Below are 14,338 nucleotides of genomic sequence, written 5' to 3' on the forward strand. Positions count from 1 at the left end.
GATCGGAGGCACCAGTTAAAAGACCTCAACGCCCTCGCGCGTCCTGAGGCGAGAAAAAGATAAAGACCTCCTCGCCGTCGAGCGAGTGCAGGTGAGAAAGAGTAAAAAGTCCTCAGTGCTTCCAGAGGAGAGGGGATGTAGCCTCTGGGGCAATGTAGAGGCACCAGTAAAAAGTCCTCAGTGCTTCCGGGGGAGAGAAGATGTAGCCCCTGGGACAATGTAGAGGCACGAGTTAAAGACCTTCTCGCCGATGAGCGAGTTCAGGCGAGTTAAAGACCTTCTCGCCGATGAGCGAGTTCAGGCGAGTTAAAGACCTTCTCGCCGTCGAGCGAGTTCAGGCAAGATAAAATCCTTCTCGTCTCGAACGAGTTCAGGTACGGCGTGGAGGGTGGAAGAAGTTTAAAGGATAGCTAAGGTAGGTTCGAAGAGAACACTTAGCTATCCAGCTCGCTGTCCCGAAAGTCAGGGAAAGTAGAGAGGGATCCGAAAGGCGCCTCTACCCCCAGATGAGGGAACAAGGGCGAAGCTATGAAGGCGAGAGGAAGCTGGTATCGCCAAGAATCTTTGGCGATCAGAAGAAATTCAAGCAATAGCAAGAGTTAAGGCCCGTTTTGATAAGGCAGGTCGGGAGAGCTATGTTCTAAACTATTAGTTGGGTTGAAGCTCGTTGTTTGGAAAGTGGTTCCGCGCTGAGGTCCATTATCTTAAAGGTTCACAAGTTGTTAGAAGACTATCATTCGAAAGACGGTAGTTTGAAGCAGTTATTGAACAGTCGCGCCCACAAAATTGCTAAGTCAATTTCGTTTGAAGCGATTTATACAAGAAGAAATAAGGGAGATTATATAAAGAAGCAAGAAATGTCATAACACAGTGGCATCAGTTTGAATTACATGTACCAAAGAGGAAAAATTATTACAAGTAAGTTGTGTAAGAAAAAGACAGATGAATAAGTGATGGAGGGAAACTGCTAGTCTTCAGAGGGAACGATCTTTCCATCCACCACTTCATTGTTTAGCGACACCATGGAAAGGTCCAGATCAGGGTACTGGTAGGCGAATTGCTCCAGGGCGGCGTCAAACCCAGCAGCGAGGATTTGGGCAGAGCTCAGCTCGAGTTCTTCAGTTTGCTTCTTGAGCCCCTCGGTCTGCAGTTTTAGTTCTTCAGCCCTCTCACGAGCTTGAAGAAGGTCTTCAGTAATCCTCTTGTTTTCCGCCTGCGCCTGGGCCAGCTCTGCGGCGATCCCTTCGTTCTCCTTTTTGGCCTCAGCAAGTTTAGCCATGGTATCGTCTCTCTCTTTTTCAGTTTTCCCCAAGAGGACCTCCCGATCTACGGACCTCTTCTCAAGGCTTTCTACCTTGGCGGCATCTGCTTTGATCGACGCCTCCAGGTCAGCCACCTTGAGACGATAGGGGACCAGTTTGCTCTCCAGCTCAATTTTCTCTTGAGCTAAGAGGTGCACCCTATGGCGTAGATCGGTGGCCTCCTTGCGCGCCACCCGCAGCTCGGTGCTCATAGCATCCTCCACTCGCGAATGGTCGATCTCCGCCAGCATAAGGTTGCAGGACAATTTCTCCGCCTCGATTCTTATTAGGCGATTCTCCTCTTGGAGCACGGAGATGTCGTCCTGGAGTTTCTTGCTGGAACTCTCCACAGCTTTTGATATGATGGAGGGGAGATCCTCTGCCATCATTTTGAGTTTTTCTGAGAAGGGTTCCCACATCCCTTTGACCACAAGGGAAAGGTTTGCTCGTGGAAGCGCTGGAGGAGCCTGGTGCTGGTTCTCGCCACCACCTTCTTGAATTGGTTGGTGAGTTGGAGCTTCTTGGCGTGGTGGTGACGAGGGGGACTCGGTGATGATGATGGGTGAGTTGTGAGTACCTTCATCCCCACCTGCCGCAGCATCGGCGATTGAGGCGGTTGAAGGAGGACCCCCTCCAGCAGATACAAAGGGCGTGGAGGCACTCGGAGGGTTCTCCATGAAGTTGGGCTCAGTGGCCTCAACCACGGGAAGTGCAGCCGCCAAAGGAACTGCTTGAACCGGCAGTGTTGCAGCTGGGGGAGAAGGCGGTGTTGGAATGGGGGCTGGTGGTGAGGACGGTGTTGATGTTGGAAGAGGAGGTGGAGCAGGTGGTGAAGAAGGCGCCACCCTTCTTCTTTTGGTGATGAGGCCATCCTCAGTTGCCTCATCGTCTTCTCCTTCATCCTCATGGACCACCTGAGGGGTTTTCCTCTTTGGCTTCCTGAGGATGAGTTTCTTGCGCTGTTGGGTGGGCAAGGCTTCTGAAGGAGCTGGGCCTTTAGGGGGCGATCTGCCTTGAGCAGCGGCGATCTCCACCACTGAGTTAGGCACGGTTTGGGAGCCCGACGCCAACCCATGGGCTCGGGCGAGCGCCCTCAATTCGGCTAGTTTGCCTTTACCCAACATGAGATCTGCATAATGAGAAGGTATACAGGTCAGCTCAAAGACAAAGATAAACACATGGGTAAGTGTGCAAATTAGACAAACAAGTGGTGCAGAAAATAAAGACCAAGTCTAGTGCGCAATAGACAAGACGCTCAAGGATGGATAACAAAAGTGCAACACGGGGCAAAGACTTAAGCGTTGAGATAAGCACTAACCTATGCGAGCCTCGAGTTGGTCTTCGAAGAAGTCAAAGGAGATGAGCGCAGTGGTGAGAAAGGTGATGTTAGCGTCTGCCACGCTTTTCCAGAAGAGGCACAGGTCCTTATCCAAATCGCCCATGTTGTCGGGGCTTCTTGGCTTTCTAAAGCTTCCCTTGGAGTCTTTATTTCCCTTGTTTACCCAGTACAAGGGAAAGCCGTCGAGCAGCGAAGCGTCCTGATCATTCTGGCACACTTGGACGAATTTATCTTTCCAATCCTTGTAAGATTGCTGGAAGATAGAGAGGATCAACCTCCCAGCAATTCCGTTCAGGCTCACCCAAAGGCGATCTCCAGGGTTCTTGGCTTCGAACAGGAAAAGGAACACGTCTACTGAGGCCGGTAGTCCCAGATGTGCGCACACAATTTGAAACGCCCGCACGAATGCCCAGCTGTTGGGATGGAGCTGGGCGGCGACGATGTCGAGCTCGGTTAGTAGTTCCCGCTCAAAGCGAGTGAGGGGGAACCTGAGTTTCACCTTCTTGAATAGGGTGGTGTACACAAAGCAGAACAACTCGCCGTTGTTCTTTTTGTCATCAGCGCAGACCGGCACATCGGGGGGACAAGGCAACACCATCAATTTGTCATCGTGCTCCTTGTGGAACGACAGGTTGGGCTCGTCCCCTTTCTTCAATCGAAGCACTGCCCCAGCAGAATTTACTGAGGAAGTTTCCCTCAGCAAAGTTGAGGTGGCCCAGGGGTATAGCTTCTTGTAGTCTGGAGAGGCGTTGGAGGCTCCTCCAGCGACTGGTGGAGCAGCCTGAGCGGGGTTGGGGCGAGAGGTTGCAGGCCTCTCAGCCTGGGAAGAGAGAGCACCAGGTGCTCGCGGTGGGTTATGAGTCTGAGATGGAGGGTTTCGCGATGAGGGAGGAGGATTCGCGGTTATCTTTGTACGAACCATCGCGGGAACTGCAAAGGAAAAAGTAAAAGAGAGGTGAGCGAAGGTTGCAGAGGTTGATCTGATTGTGAATGAAGGACGGAAAACGAACGAACGAAAGTTCGTTGTGATGGAAGAAGGGGAAGGTGAAGCCCTAAGTTGCGAAAAAGGGGAAGAAGAAGGAACAACCCACAGCGTATGCACCAGACAGTTAATGGATGATGCGAATCGGTTAAAATGCAGCAAACATCAACAGAAGAAGTAAAAGAAGTACCTTTCGATGATCAGATGAACGTTGTAGGAAGTTGGGAATTCAGAGAGTTGAAAAGCGTCGTGGGTTTTGCAGAAGGAGTTCAGAACGTTTGGGAAGGCCAAGAGGTGATGAAACAGTAGAAACGAAATGGGTTTAAGGGTTTTTCAAATGATTTTTGGAAGCGTAAACGACAGCTGAAGATGACCGTTGATGAAGCCACGTGTCGAGCGATTGGAGAAGTGTTTGGTGGAGCGTCAGGAAAGCAGAAAGTACGAACGTTTGGAATTCTGCGCCAGCGCCACGTAGATCGGTAGTGACGTGACTTCTTTAGTCTTTTCGCTGGACAAGTCTTCGCTTAAGACTGGGGGGCTTGTGTACCGTCCTGGTAGTCGGAAGTGATGACGTGGCAGCAAGCTATTACGTAGGTGTGTTGAGTAGGGCCCATGGCTGTCTGAAGGGAAGGAAGTCGGGGGGCTCGTGTGGTCGCCAATTATTAAGGTTGGCGTGCTCCGGGCTCGTGTTGAGAAGAGGTTGCAAGATACGAACCCAGACGACCCCGTGGTTAGAGATCGCCGAAACAAGGACATCGCCAAAGATGAAGTCAGATAGTCATTTCCTAGCTAGCCAGAGGATGAGGTCGGGAGACAGCTTACTTGAGCATACACGGTGAAGCAGGTAGAGTAGATCGTGAAGGCGGCCGGCGAGACCACAGGGAAGGTGCGTATGAAGGCACCCGAACTCGCCATGCAGAAGAGATCACGCTCCAAGACAGTTTTGTGCTCCATGCGTAAGTAACTTAGCCAAAAGCCTGAAGAGTAAGAAGTGGCGCTCAAGTCAAGGATGCCCCATATGATGACACGTGTACAGCTGGATGCGAGCCACGTGTCCAGATGTGTAACTGCCAGGAGAGAGAAAGTGCCCAGGTATATAAGAGTTTCCAACGAACTTTGAGGTACGCACGCGTTTAGATTACTTCTTTACAACTGCGAGAACGAGAGTACGCTGAGAGAGAACTTGGCACGGTTCCTTAGAGTTCTTGAGTTTTTCTCTTAGTAATTGGTGGTTCAGTCGCTGACTTGGGCGTCGGAGCGTGATCGGCCACAGCGGCGCCGTTCTGTCTTTTGCAGGTTCCTGAGGTGGATCGCGGTGAAGGACGGAGGCTAACACGGCGCAGAAGTCGATCCAGGTTTGACGAGGCAAGGCTCCAGCGTTTTGGTCAACAGGCAGGATCAGATTTCTTGTTGTATTTCTTTTTTGTGTTCTATTTTTCATCTTCTTCCTGGCCTAGACAGTCAAACCATGAGTTCACCTTTTTTGTGCTTTTTTTTTTGCTCACCTCTAAATAAAAATCTTAAAGTACCTATAAAAACGATCCTGAAATAGTGTTGTGTAGCGAGTTATCACGTTCGAGGTCCAACCATTTTGAAACTGTACCCCACCTGCAAACCCATATAGGTATTCATCGCGCTACACTTGAGAGATGAGATCATAGCTGATGTGATTCCACTAGCCATATAGAGAATGATTCTTGACATTCTTAGGAATCACCTTTTGCTGGACATTATTTAGGCACTTTTCTTAGAGTTGGATCAATGTTCTAAGACAAGAAATCACCAAAAAAATAGTACCAAATCCTAAACTCATTTGGATGTTCCACATATTGTCAAATTGAACCAAAAGAAATGGAGGAAAGGCAAAAACACTAATTAACAGAACAAAACAGCAAGGTACCGAATCAAAATGCTGGAATTGAAGAAGAAAATATGAGGGACAGCCAAGAACACAAATGAACCATAGCTACACATTAACAAGCTGAAATTGCCGAACCAAAACAACTAGGAAACAAGCTAAGACAAGGAAATTAACAAGAGAAGAAAGGAAGGAGAAGAGAATGCTCATGAAGATGGAACAAAGGTTGGATGATCACGCCACTAGAAGTATGGATTCTCCTAGATGAGTGTGCAAGCTGCCACTTGAGGAAACCATGATCCTTCAAGATAAGACTAGAGAAGAAGGCTCAAAAGCTCTCTAATGCTCACTCCAATTTTGAGTATAGTTTCTTTAGATCAATTCAAATCTGAATTTTACAAAGGGAGCACCTCTATTTATAGCCTAAGGTGCTGAAATGTAAGCTACACAAATTCAAAAACTCCCTCCCAAAAAGCTTCTAGAATTGGCGCCTAAAACAAAGCATGAGGAAGGTGTGACTTCTTCCTTCACTTTGGCACCTCCTATTCTACTCCTACACCTATCTACTAAGACACCCCCCCTAAGACTCCTAACTAAAGATTAAAAGATGCTTTAACAATAGAGGTTTCTAATGTTTCCCTCTAAGCACCTTCAACAATATTCTTTATTATTTAATACTTGGCCTTGCCATTCATAGGATGGACTTGGGTTTGGGCTTGGGCATCTCTTTATTTTATGACTTCTTTTAATTTTGAGAAGACTAGAAGGAAGAACTTCAAGTGTGATGCTGAATTGCCTCTTCCTTCATTAATAAAAACCTCCTTTACTTCACTCTCATCAATAGCATCACTAATGCACCGGATCCCATCAGAACTCCGCAGATAAGCGTCCTTGGGCGAGAGTACTACTAGGATGGGTGACCTCCTAGGAAGTCCTCGTGTTGCACTTCTCTTTGTATTTCTTTTTTGTGTTCTGTTTTTCTTCTTCTTCCTGGCCTAGACAGTCAAACCATGAGTTCACCTTTTTTGTGCTTTTTTTTTTGCTCACCTCTAAATAAAAATCTTAAAGTACCTACAAAAACGATCGTGAAATAGTGTTGTGTAGCGAGTTATCGCGTTCGACGTCCAACCATTTTGAAAACTGAAGCCCACCTGCAAACCCATATAGGTATTGATCGCGCTACGCTTGACAGGTTCGATCATACCAGCACTAATGCACCTGATTCTATCGGAACTCCGCAGATAAGCGTGCTTGGGTGAGAGTAGTACTAGGATGGGTGACCTCCTGGGAAGTCCTCGTGTTGCACTTCTTTTTGTATTTATTTTTGTGTTCTGTTTTTCTTCTTCTTCCTGGCCTAGATAATCAAACCATGAGTTCACCTTTTTTGTGCGTTTTTTTTTTTTTGCTGACCTCTAAATAAAAATCTTAAAGTACCTACAAAAACGATAGTGAAATAGTGTTGTGTAGCGAGTTATCGCGTTCCAGGTCCAACCATTTTGAAACTGAAGCCCACCTGCAAACCCTTATAGGTATTGATCGCGCTACACTTGACAGGTGCGATCATACCAGCACAAATGCACTGGATCCCATCAGAACTCCGTAGTGAAGTGTGCTTGGGCGAGAGTAGTACTAGGATGGGTGACCTCTTCGGAAGTCCTCGTGTTGCACTTCTTTTTGTATTTTTTTTTTGTGTTCTGTTTTTCTTATTCTTCCTGGCCTAGACAGTCAAACCATGAGTTTACCTTTTGTGTTCTTTTTTTTTGCCGATCTCTAAATAAAAATCTTAACGTACCTACAAAAAGAATCGTGAAATAGTGTTGTGTAGTGAGTTATCGTATTCGAGGTCCAACCATTTTGAAACTGTAGCCCACCTTCAAACCCCTATTGGTATTGATCGCGCTACACTTGAGAGATGAGATCATAGTAGCACTAATGCACCGGATCCCATCAGAACTCCGCTGCTAAACGTGCTTGGGCGAGAGTAGTACTAGGACGGGTGACCTCCTGGGAAGTCCTCGTGTTGCAGTTCTTTTTGTATTTCTTTTTTGTGTTTTGTTTTTCTTCTTCTTCCTGGCCTAGACAGTCAAACCATGAGTTCACCTTTTTTGTGCTTTTTTTTGCTGATCTCTAAAAAAAAATCTTAAAGTACCTACAAAAACGATCGTGAAATAGTGTGGTGTAGCGAGTTATCGCGTTCAAGGTCCAACCATTTTGAAACTGAAGCCCACCTGCAAACTCATATAGGTATTGATCGCGCTACACTTGACAGGTGCGATCATACCAGCACAAATGCACCGGATCCCATCAGAACACCGCAGTTAGGGGTGCTTGGGATAGAGTAGTACTAGGATGGGTGACGTCCTGGGAAGTTCTCTTGTTGCACTTCTTTTTGTATTTCTTTTTTGTGTTATGTTTTTCTTCTTCTTCCTGGACTAGACAGTCAAACCATGAGTTCAACTTTTTTGTGCTTATTTTTTGCTGACCTCTAAAATAAGATCTTAAAGTACCTACAAAAACGATATTGAAATAGTGTTGTGTAGCGAGTTATCGCGTTCGAGGTCCAACCATTTTGAAACTGAAGCCCACCTGCAAACTCGTATAGGTATTGATTGCGCTACACTTGACAGGTGCGATCATACCAGCACTAATGCACCGGATCCCATCAGAACACCGCAGTTAGGGGTGCTTGGGATAGAGTAGTACTAGGATGGGTGACGTCCTGGGAAGTTCTCTTGTTGCACTTCATTTTGTATTTCTTTTTTGTGTTATGTTTTTCTTCTTCTACCTGGCCTAGACAATCAAACAATGAGTTCACCTTTTTTGTGCTTTTTTTTGCTGATCTCTAAATAAAAATCTTAAAGTACCTACAAAAACGATAGTGAAATAGTGTGGTGTAGCGAGTTATCGCGTTCAACGTCCAACCATTTTGAAATTGAAGCCCACCTGCAAACCCATATAGGTTTTGATCGCAATACACTTGACAGGTGCGATCACACCAGCACTAATGCACCGGATCCCATCAGAACTCCGCAGATAAGCGTTCTTGGGCGAGAGTAGTACTAGGTCGGGTGACCTCCTGGGAAGTCCTCCTGTTGCACTTCTTTTTGTATTTCTTTTTTGTGTTCTGTTTTTGTTCTTCTTCCCGGCCTAGATAGTCAAACCATGAGTTCACCTTTTTTGCGCTTTTTTTTGCTGATCTCTAAATAAAAACCTTAAAGTACCTAGAAAAACGATAGTGAAATAGTGTGGTGTAGCGAGTTATCGCGTTCGACGTCCAACCATTTTGAAACTGAAGCCCACCTGCAAACCCAAATAGGTTTTGATCGCAATACAGTTGACAGGTGCGATCATACCAGCACTAATGCACCGGATCCCATCAGAACTCCGCAGATATGCGTGCTTGGGCGAGAGTAGTACTAGGATGGGTGACCTCCTAGAAAGTTCTCATGTCGGATTTCTTGTTGTATTTGTTTTTTGTGTTCTGTTTTTCTTCTTCTTCCTGGCCTAGACAGTCAAACCATGAGTTCACCTTTTTTGTGCTTTTTTTTTTTTGCTTACCTCTAAATAAACATCTTAAAGTACCTACAAAAACGATCGTGAAATAGTGTTGTGTAGCGAGTTATCGCGTTCGAAGTCCAACCATTTTGAAACTGAAGTCCACCTGCAAACCCATATAGCTATTGATCGCGCTACGCTTGACAGGTGCGATCACACCAGCACTAATGCACCGGATCCCATCAGAACTCCGTCGATAAGCGTGCTTTGGCGAGAGTAGAACTAGGATGGGTGACCTCCTGGAAAGTCCTCGTGTTGCACTTCTTTTTGTATTTCTTTTTTGTGTTCTGTTTTTCTTGTTATTCTTGGCCTAGACAATCAAACCATGAGTTCACCTTTTTTGTGCTTTTTTTTGCTGATCTCTAAATAAAAATCTTAAAGTACCTACAAAAACGATCGTGAAATAGTGTTGTGTAGCGAGTTATCGCGTTCGAGGTTCAACCATTTTGAAACTGAAGCCCACCTGCTAACCCATATAGGTATTGATCGCGCTACACTTGACAGGTGCGATCATACCAGCACTAATGCACCGGATCCCATCAGAACTCCGCAGTGAAGCGCGCTTGGGCGAGAGTAGTACTAGGTTGGGTGACCTCCTAGGAAGTCCTCGTGTTGCACTTCTTTTTGTATTAGTTTTTTGTGTTCTGTTTTTCTTCTTCTTCCTTGCCTAGACAGTCAAACGATGAGTTCACCTTTTTTGTGCCTTTTTTTTTTGTTGACCTCTAAATAAAAATCTTAAAGTACCTATAAAAATGATCGTGAAATAGTTTTGTGTAGCAAGTTATCGCGTTCGAGGTCCAACCATTTTGAAACTGAAGCCCACCTGCAAACCCATATAGCTATTGATCGCGCTACGCTTGACAGGTGCGATCACACCAGCACTAATGCACCGGATCCCATCAGAACTCGCTAGATAAGCGTGCTTGGGCGAGAGTAGAACTAGGATGGGTGACCTCCTGGGAAGTCCTCGTGTTGCACTTCTTTTGGTATTTCCTTTTTGTGTTCTGTTTTTCTTGTTATTCTTGGCCTAGACAATCAAACCATGAGTTCACCTTTTTTGTGCTTTTTTTTGCTGATCTCTAAATAAAAATCTTAAAGTACCTACAAAAACGATCGTGAAATAGTGTTGTGTAGCGAGTTATCGCGTTCGAGGTCCAACCATTTTGAAACTGAAGCCCACCTGCTAACCCATATAGGTATTCATCGCGCTACACTTGACAGGTGCGATCATACCAGCACTAATGCACCGGATCCCATCAGAACTCCGCAGATAAGCATGCTTGGGGGAGAGTAGTACTATGATGGGTGACGTAGTGGGAAGTCCTCGTGTTGCACTTCTTATTGTATTTGTTTTTTTTGTTCTGTTTTTCTTCTTCTTCCTGGCCTAGACAGTCAAACCTTGAGTTCACCTTTTTTGTGCTTTTTTTTGTTGATCTCTAAAAAAAATCTTAAAGTACCTACAAAAACGATCGTGAAAAGGTGTTGTGTAGCGAGTTATCGCGTTCGAGGTCCAACAATTTTGAAACTGAAGCCCACCTGCAAACCCATGTAGGTATTGATCGCGCAACACTTGATAGGTGCGATCATACCAGCACTAATGCACCGGATCCCCTCAAAACTCCGCAGTGAAGCGCGCTTGGGTGAGAGTAGTACTAGGTTGGGTGACCTCCTGGGAAGTCCTCGTATTGCACTTCTTTTAGTATTTGTTTTTTGTGTTCTGTTTTTCGTCTTCTTCCTGGCCTAGACAGTCAAACCAGGAGTTCACCATTTTTTGATGATCTCTAAATAAAAATCTTTTTTTGCTGATTTCTTTTTTGCATTTCTTTTTGTATTTCTTTTTTTTGTTCTATTTTTCTTCTTCTTCCTGGCCTAGACAGACAAACCATGAGTTCACCTTTTTAGTGCTTTTTTTTTTGCTAACCTCTAAATTAAAATCTTAAAGTACTTACAAAAACGATCGTGATATAGTGTTGTGTAGCGAGTTATCGCGTTTGAGGTCCAACCATTTTGAAACTGAAGCCCACCCTCAAACCCATATAGGTATTCATTGCGCTATGCTTGAGAGGTGCGATCATACCAGAAATAATGCACCGGATCCCATCAGATTTCCGCAGATAAGCGTTCTTGGGCGAGAGTAGTACTAGGATGGGTCACCTCCTGGGAAGTCCTCGTGTTGCACTTCTTTTTGTATTTCTTTTTTGTGTTATATATTTCTTCTTCTTCCTGGCCTAGATAGTCAAACCATGAGTTCACCTTTTTTGTGCTTTTTTTTCTGACCTCTAAATAAAAATCTTAAAGTACCTACAAAAACTATCGTGAAATAGTGTTATGTAGCGAGTTATCGCGTTCGAGGTCCAACCATTACGAAACTGAATCCCACCTGCAAACACATATAGGTATTGATCGCGCTACACTTGACAGCTGCGATCATGCCAACATTAATGCACCGGATCCCATCAGAACAACGCAGATAAGCGTGCTTGGGCGAGAGTAGTACTATGATGGGTGACCTCCTGGGAAGTCCTCATGTTGCACTTCTTTTTGTATTTCTTTTTTGGGTTATGTTTTTCTTCTTCTGCTTGGCCTAGACAGTCAAACCATGAATTCACCTTTTTTGTGCTTTTGTTTTTGCTGACCTGTAAATAAAAATCTTAAAGTACCTACAAAAACGATAGTGAAATAGTGTTGTGTAGCGAGTTATCGCGTTCGATGTCCAGACATTTTGAAATTGAAGCCCACCTGCAAACCCATAAAGGTATTGATCGCGCTACACTTGGCAGGTGCGATCATACCAGCACTAATTCAATGGATCCCATCAGAACTCCGCAGATTAGCGTGCTTGGGCGAGAGTAGTGGTAGGATGGGTGACCTCCTTGGAAGTCCTCGTGTTGCACTTCTTTTTGTATTTCTTTTTTGTGTTCTGTTTTTCTTCTTCTTCCTGGCCTAGATAGTAAAACCATGAGTACACATTTTAGTGCTTTTTTTTTGCTGACCTCTACATAAAAATCTTAAAGTACCTACAAAAACGATCGTGAAATAGTGTTGTGTAGCGAGTTATCGGGTTCGAGGTCCATCCATTTTGAAACTGAAACCCACCTGCAAACCCATATAGGTATTCATCGCGCTACATTTGACAGGTGCGATCATACCAACACTAATGCACTAGATCCCATCAGAACTCCGCATTGAAGTGTGCTTGGGCGAGAGTAGTACTATGATGGGTGACCTCCTGGGAAGTCCTCGTGTTGCACTTCTTTTTGTATTTCTTTTTTGTGTTATGTTTTTCTTCTTCTGCTTGGCCTAGACAGTCAAATTATGAATTCACCTTTTTTGTGCTTTTGTTTTTGCTGACCTCTAAATAAAAATCTTAAAGTACCTACAAAAACGATAGTGAAATAGTGTTGTGTAGCGAGTTATCGCGTTCGATGTCCAGACATTTTGAAACTGAAGCCCACCTACAAACCCATAAAGGTATTGATCGCGCTACACTTGGCAGGTGCGATCATACCAGCACTAATTCAATGGATCCCATCAGAACTCCGCAGATTAGCGTGCTTGGGCGAGAGTAGTGGTAGGATGGGTGACCTCCTTGGAAGTCCTCGTGTTGCACTTCTTTTTGTATTTCTTTTTTGTGTTCTGTTTTTCTTCTTCTGCTTGGCCTAGACAGTCAAACCATGAATTCACCTTTTTTGTGCTTTTGTTTTTGCTGACCTGTAAATAAAAATCTTAAAGTACCTACAAAAACGATAGTGAAATAGTGTTGTGTAGCGAGTTATCGCGTTCGATGTCCAGACATTTTGAAATTGAAGCCCACCTGCAAACCCATAAAGGTATTGATCGCGCTACACTTGGCAGGTGCGATCATACCAGCACTAATTCAATGGATCCCATCAGAACTCCGCAGATTAGCGTGCTTGGGTGAGAGTAGTACTAGGTTGGGTGACCTCCTGGGAAGTCCTCGTGTTGCACTTCTTTTTGTATTTGTTTTTTGTGTTCTGTTTTTCGTCTTCTTCCTGGCCTAGACGGTCAAACCATGAATTCACCTTTTTTGTGCTTTTTTTTTTTGTTGACCTCTAAATAAAAATCTTAAATTACCTTAAAAAACGATAGTGAAATAGTATTGTGTAGGGAGTTATCGCGTTCGATGTCCAAACATTTTGAAACTGAAGCCCACCTGCTAACCCATATAGGTATTCATCGCGCTACACTTGACAGGTGCGATCATACCAGCACTAATGCATCGGATCCCATTAGAACTCCGCAGTTAAGGGAACTCGGGACAGAGTAGTACTAAGATGGGTGACCTCCTGGGAAGTTCTCATGTTGCACTTCTTTTTGTATTTATTTTTTGTGTTCTGTTTTTCTTCTTCTTTGTAGCCGAGACAATCAAACCATGAGTTCACCTTTTTTGTGCTTTCTTTTTGCTGACCTCTAAATAAAAATATTAAAATACCTACAAAAGTGATCGTGAAATAGTGTTGTGTAGCGAGTTATCGCGTTCGAGGTCCAACAATTTTGAAACAGAAGCCCACCTGCAAACACATATAGGTATTGATCGCACTACATTTGACAGGTGCGATCATACCAGCACTAATGCACCGGATCCCATCAGAACTCCGCATTGAAGCGCGCTTGGGTGAGAGTAGTACTAGGTTGGGTGACCTCCTGGAAGTCCTCGTGTTGCACTTCTTTTTGTATTTGTTTTTTGTGTTGTGTTTTTCTTCTTCTTCCTGGCCTAGACATTCAAACCATGAGTTCACCTTTTTTGTGCTTTTTTTTTGCTGACTTCTAAATAAAAATCTTAAAGTACCTAAAAAAACGATCGTGAAATAGTTTTGTGTAGCGACTTATCGCGTTCGAGGTCCAACCATTTTGAAACTTAAGCCCACCTGCAAAACCATATAGGTATTGATCGTGCTACACTTGAGAGATGAGATCATACCAGCACTTATGCACCGGATCCCATCAGAACTCCGCAGTTAAGGGTGCTTGGGATAGAGTAGTACTAAGATGGGTGAACTCCTGGGATGTTCTCGTGTTGCACTTCTTTTTGTATTTATTTTTTGTGTTCTGTTTTTCTTCTTCTTTCTGGCCTAGACAGTCTGATGTGATTCCAATAGCAAAGAAGGGAATGATTCTTGACATTCTTAGGAATCAACTTGAGTTGGACAATATTTAGGCACTTTTTCTTAGAATTTGATCAATGTTCTAAGTCAAGAACTCACCAAAACTAGCACCAAATCCAAACTCACATATTGTCAAATTGAACCAAACAAAATGAGAGGAAAAGCAAATGCACCGAT

The 14,338-nt window shown here is 44.5% G+C and overlaps 2 non-coding genes and 19 pseudogenes across 2 annotated transcripts; all 21 read left to right on the top strand.

Annotated features, from left to right (window-relative positions):
• The first annotated feature begins 6,670 nt into the window (after nt 1-6,670).
• LOC137819845 (5S ribosomal RNA) lies at nt 6,671-6,789 on the top strand (annotated as a pseudogene).
• A 243-nt stretch (nt 6,790-7,032) lies between these two features.
• Nucleotides 7,033-7,151, top strand: LOC137819852 (5S ribosomal RNA). The gene has a single exon (XR_011082463.1). It is a non-coding gene; the product is annotated as a 5S ribosomal RNA (ribosomal RNA).
• Nucleotides 7,152-7,390: 239 nt separating this feature from the next.
• On the top strand, nt 7,391-7,509 carry LOC137819831 (5S ribosomal RNA; annotated as a pseudogene).
• Nucleotides 7,510-7,747: 238 nt separating this feature from the next.
• Nucleotides 7,748-7,866, top strand: LOC137819835 (5S ribosomal RNA; annotated as a pseudogene).
• Nucleotides 7,867-8,105: 239 nt separating this feature from the next.
• LOC137819819 (5S ribosomal RNA) lies at nt 8,106-8,224 on the top strand (annotated as a pseudogene).
• Nucleotides 8,225-8,462: 238 nt separating this feature from the next.
• Nucleotides 8,463-8,581, top strand: LOC137819798 (5S ribosomal RNA; annotated as a pseudogene).
• A 238-nt stretch (nt 8,582-8,819) lies between these two features.
• LOC137819849 (5S ribosomal RNA) lies at nt 8,820-8,938 on the top strand (annotated as a pseudogene).
• A 242-nt stretch (nt 8,939-9,180) lies between these two features.
• On the top strand, nt 9,181-9,299 carry LOC137819836 (5S ribosomal RNA; annotated as a pseudogene).
• A 238-nt stretch (nt 9,300-9,537) lies between these two features.
• Nucleotides 9,538-9,656, top strand: LOC137819895 (5S ribosomal RNA). The gene has a single exon (XR_011082477.1). It is a non-coding gene; the product is annotated as a 5S ribosomal RNA (ribosomal RNA).
• A 241-nt stretch (nt 9,657-9,897) lies between these two features.
• Nucleotides 9,898-10,016, top strand: LOC137819820 (5S ribosomal RNA; annotated as a pseudogene).
• A 238-nt stretch (nt 10,017-10,254) lies between these two features.
• LOC137819815 (5S ribosomal RNA) lies at nt 10,255-10,373 on the top strand (annotated as a pseudogene).
• A 237-nt stretch (nt 10,374-10,610) lies between these two features.
• On the top strand, nt 10,611-10,729 carry LOC137819786 (5S ribosomal RNA; annotated as a pseudogene).
• A 369-nt stretch (nt 10,730-11,098) lies between these two features.
• LOC137819958 (5S ribosomal RNA) lies at nt 11,099-11,217 on the top strand (annotated as a pseudogene).
• A 237-nt stretch (nt 11,218-11,454) lies between these two features.
• Nucleotides 11,455-11,573, top strand: LOC137819870 (5S ribosomal RNA; annotated as a pseudogene).
• Nucleotides 11,574-11,813: 240 nt separating this feature from the next.
• On the top strand, nt 11,814-11,932 carry LOC137819809 (5S ribosomal RNA; annotated as a pseudogene).
• Nucleotides 11,933-12,170: 238 nt separating this feature from the next.
• On the top strand, nt 12,171-12,289 carry LOC137819787 (5S ribosomal RNA; annotated as a pseudogene).
• A 240-nt stretch (nt 12,290-12,529) lies between these two features.
• Nucleotides 12,530-12,648, top strand: LOC137819810 (5S ribosomal RNA; annotated as a pseudogene).
• Nucleotides 12,649-12,888: 240 nt separating this feature from the next.
• On the top strand, nt 12,889-13,007 carry LOC137819968 (5S ribosomal RNA; annotated as a pseudogene).
• A 241-nt stretch (nt 13,008-13,248) lies between these two features.
• Nucleotides 13,249-13,367, top strand: LOC137819837 (5S ribosomal RNA; annotated as a pseudogene).
• A 239-nt stretch (nt 13,368-13,606) lies between these two features.
• LOC137819801 (5S ribosomal RNA) lies at nt 13,607-13,724 on the top strand (annotated as a pseudogene).
• A 239-nt stretch (nt 13,725-13,963) lies between these two features.
• On the top strand, nt 13,964-14,082 carry LOC137819869 (5S ribosomal RNA; annotated as a pseudogene).
• The last annotated feature ends 256 nt before the right edge of the window (nt 14,083-14,338 follow it).

The sequence above is a fragment of the Phaseolus vulgaris genome, chromosome 10, assembly GCF_051622355.1.
Source record: "Phaseolus vulgaris cultivar YP4 chromosome 10, ASM5162235v1, whole genome shotgun sequence".
NCBI classification, from domain to species: domain Eukaryota; kingdom Viridiplantae; phylum Streptophyta; class Magnoliopsida; order Fabales; family Fabaceae; genus Phaseolus; species Phaseolus vulgaris.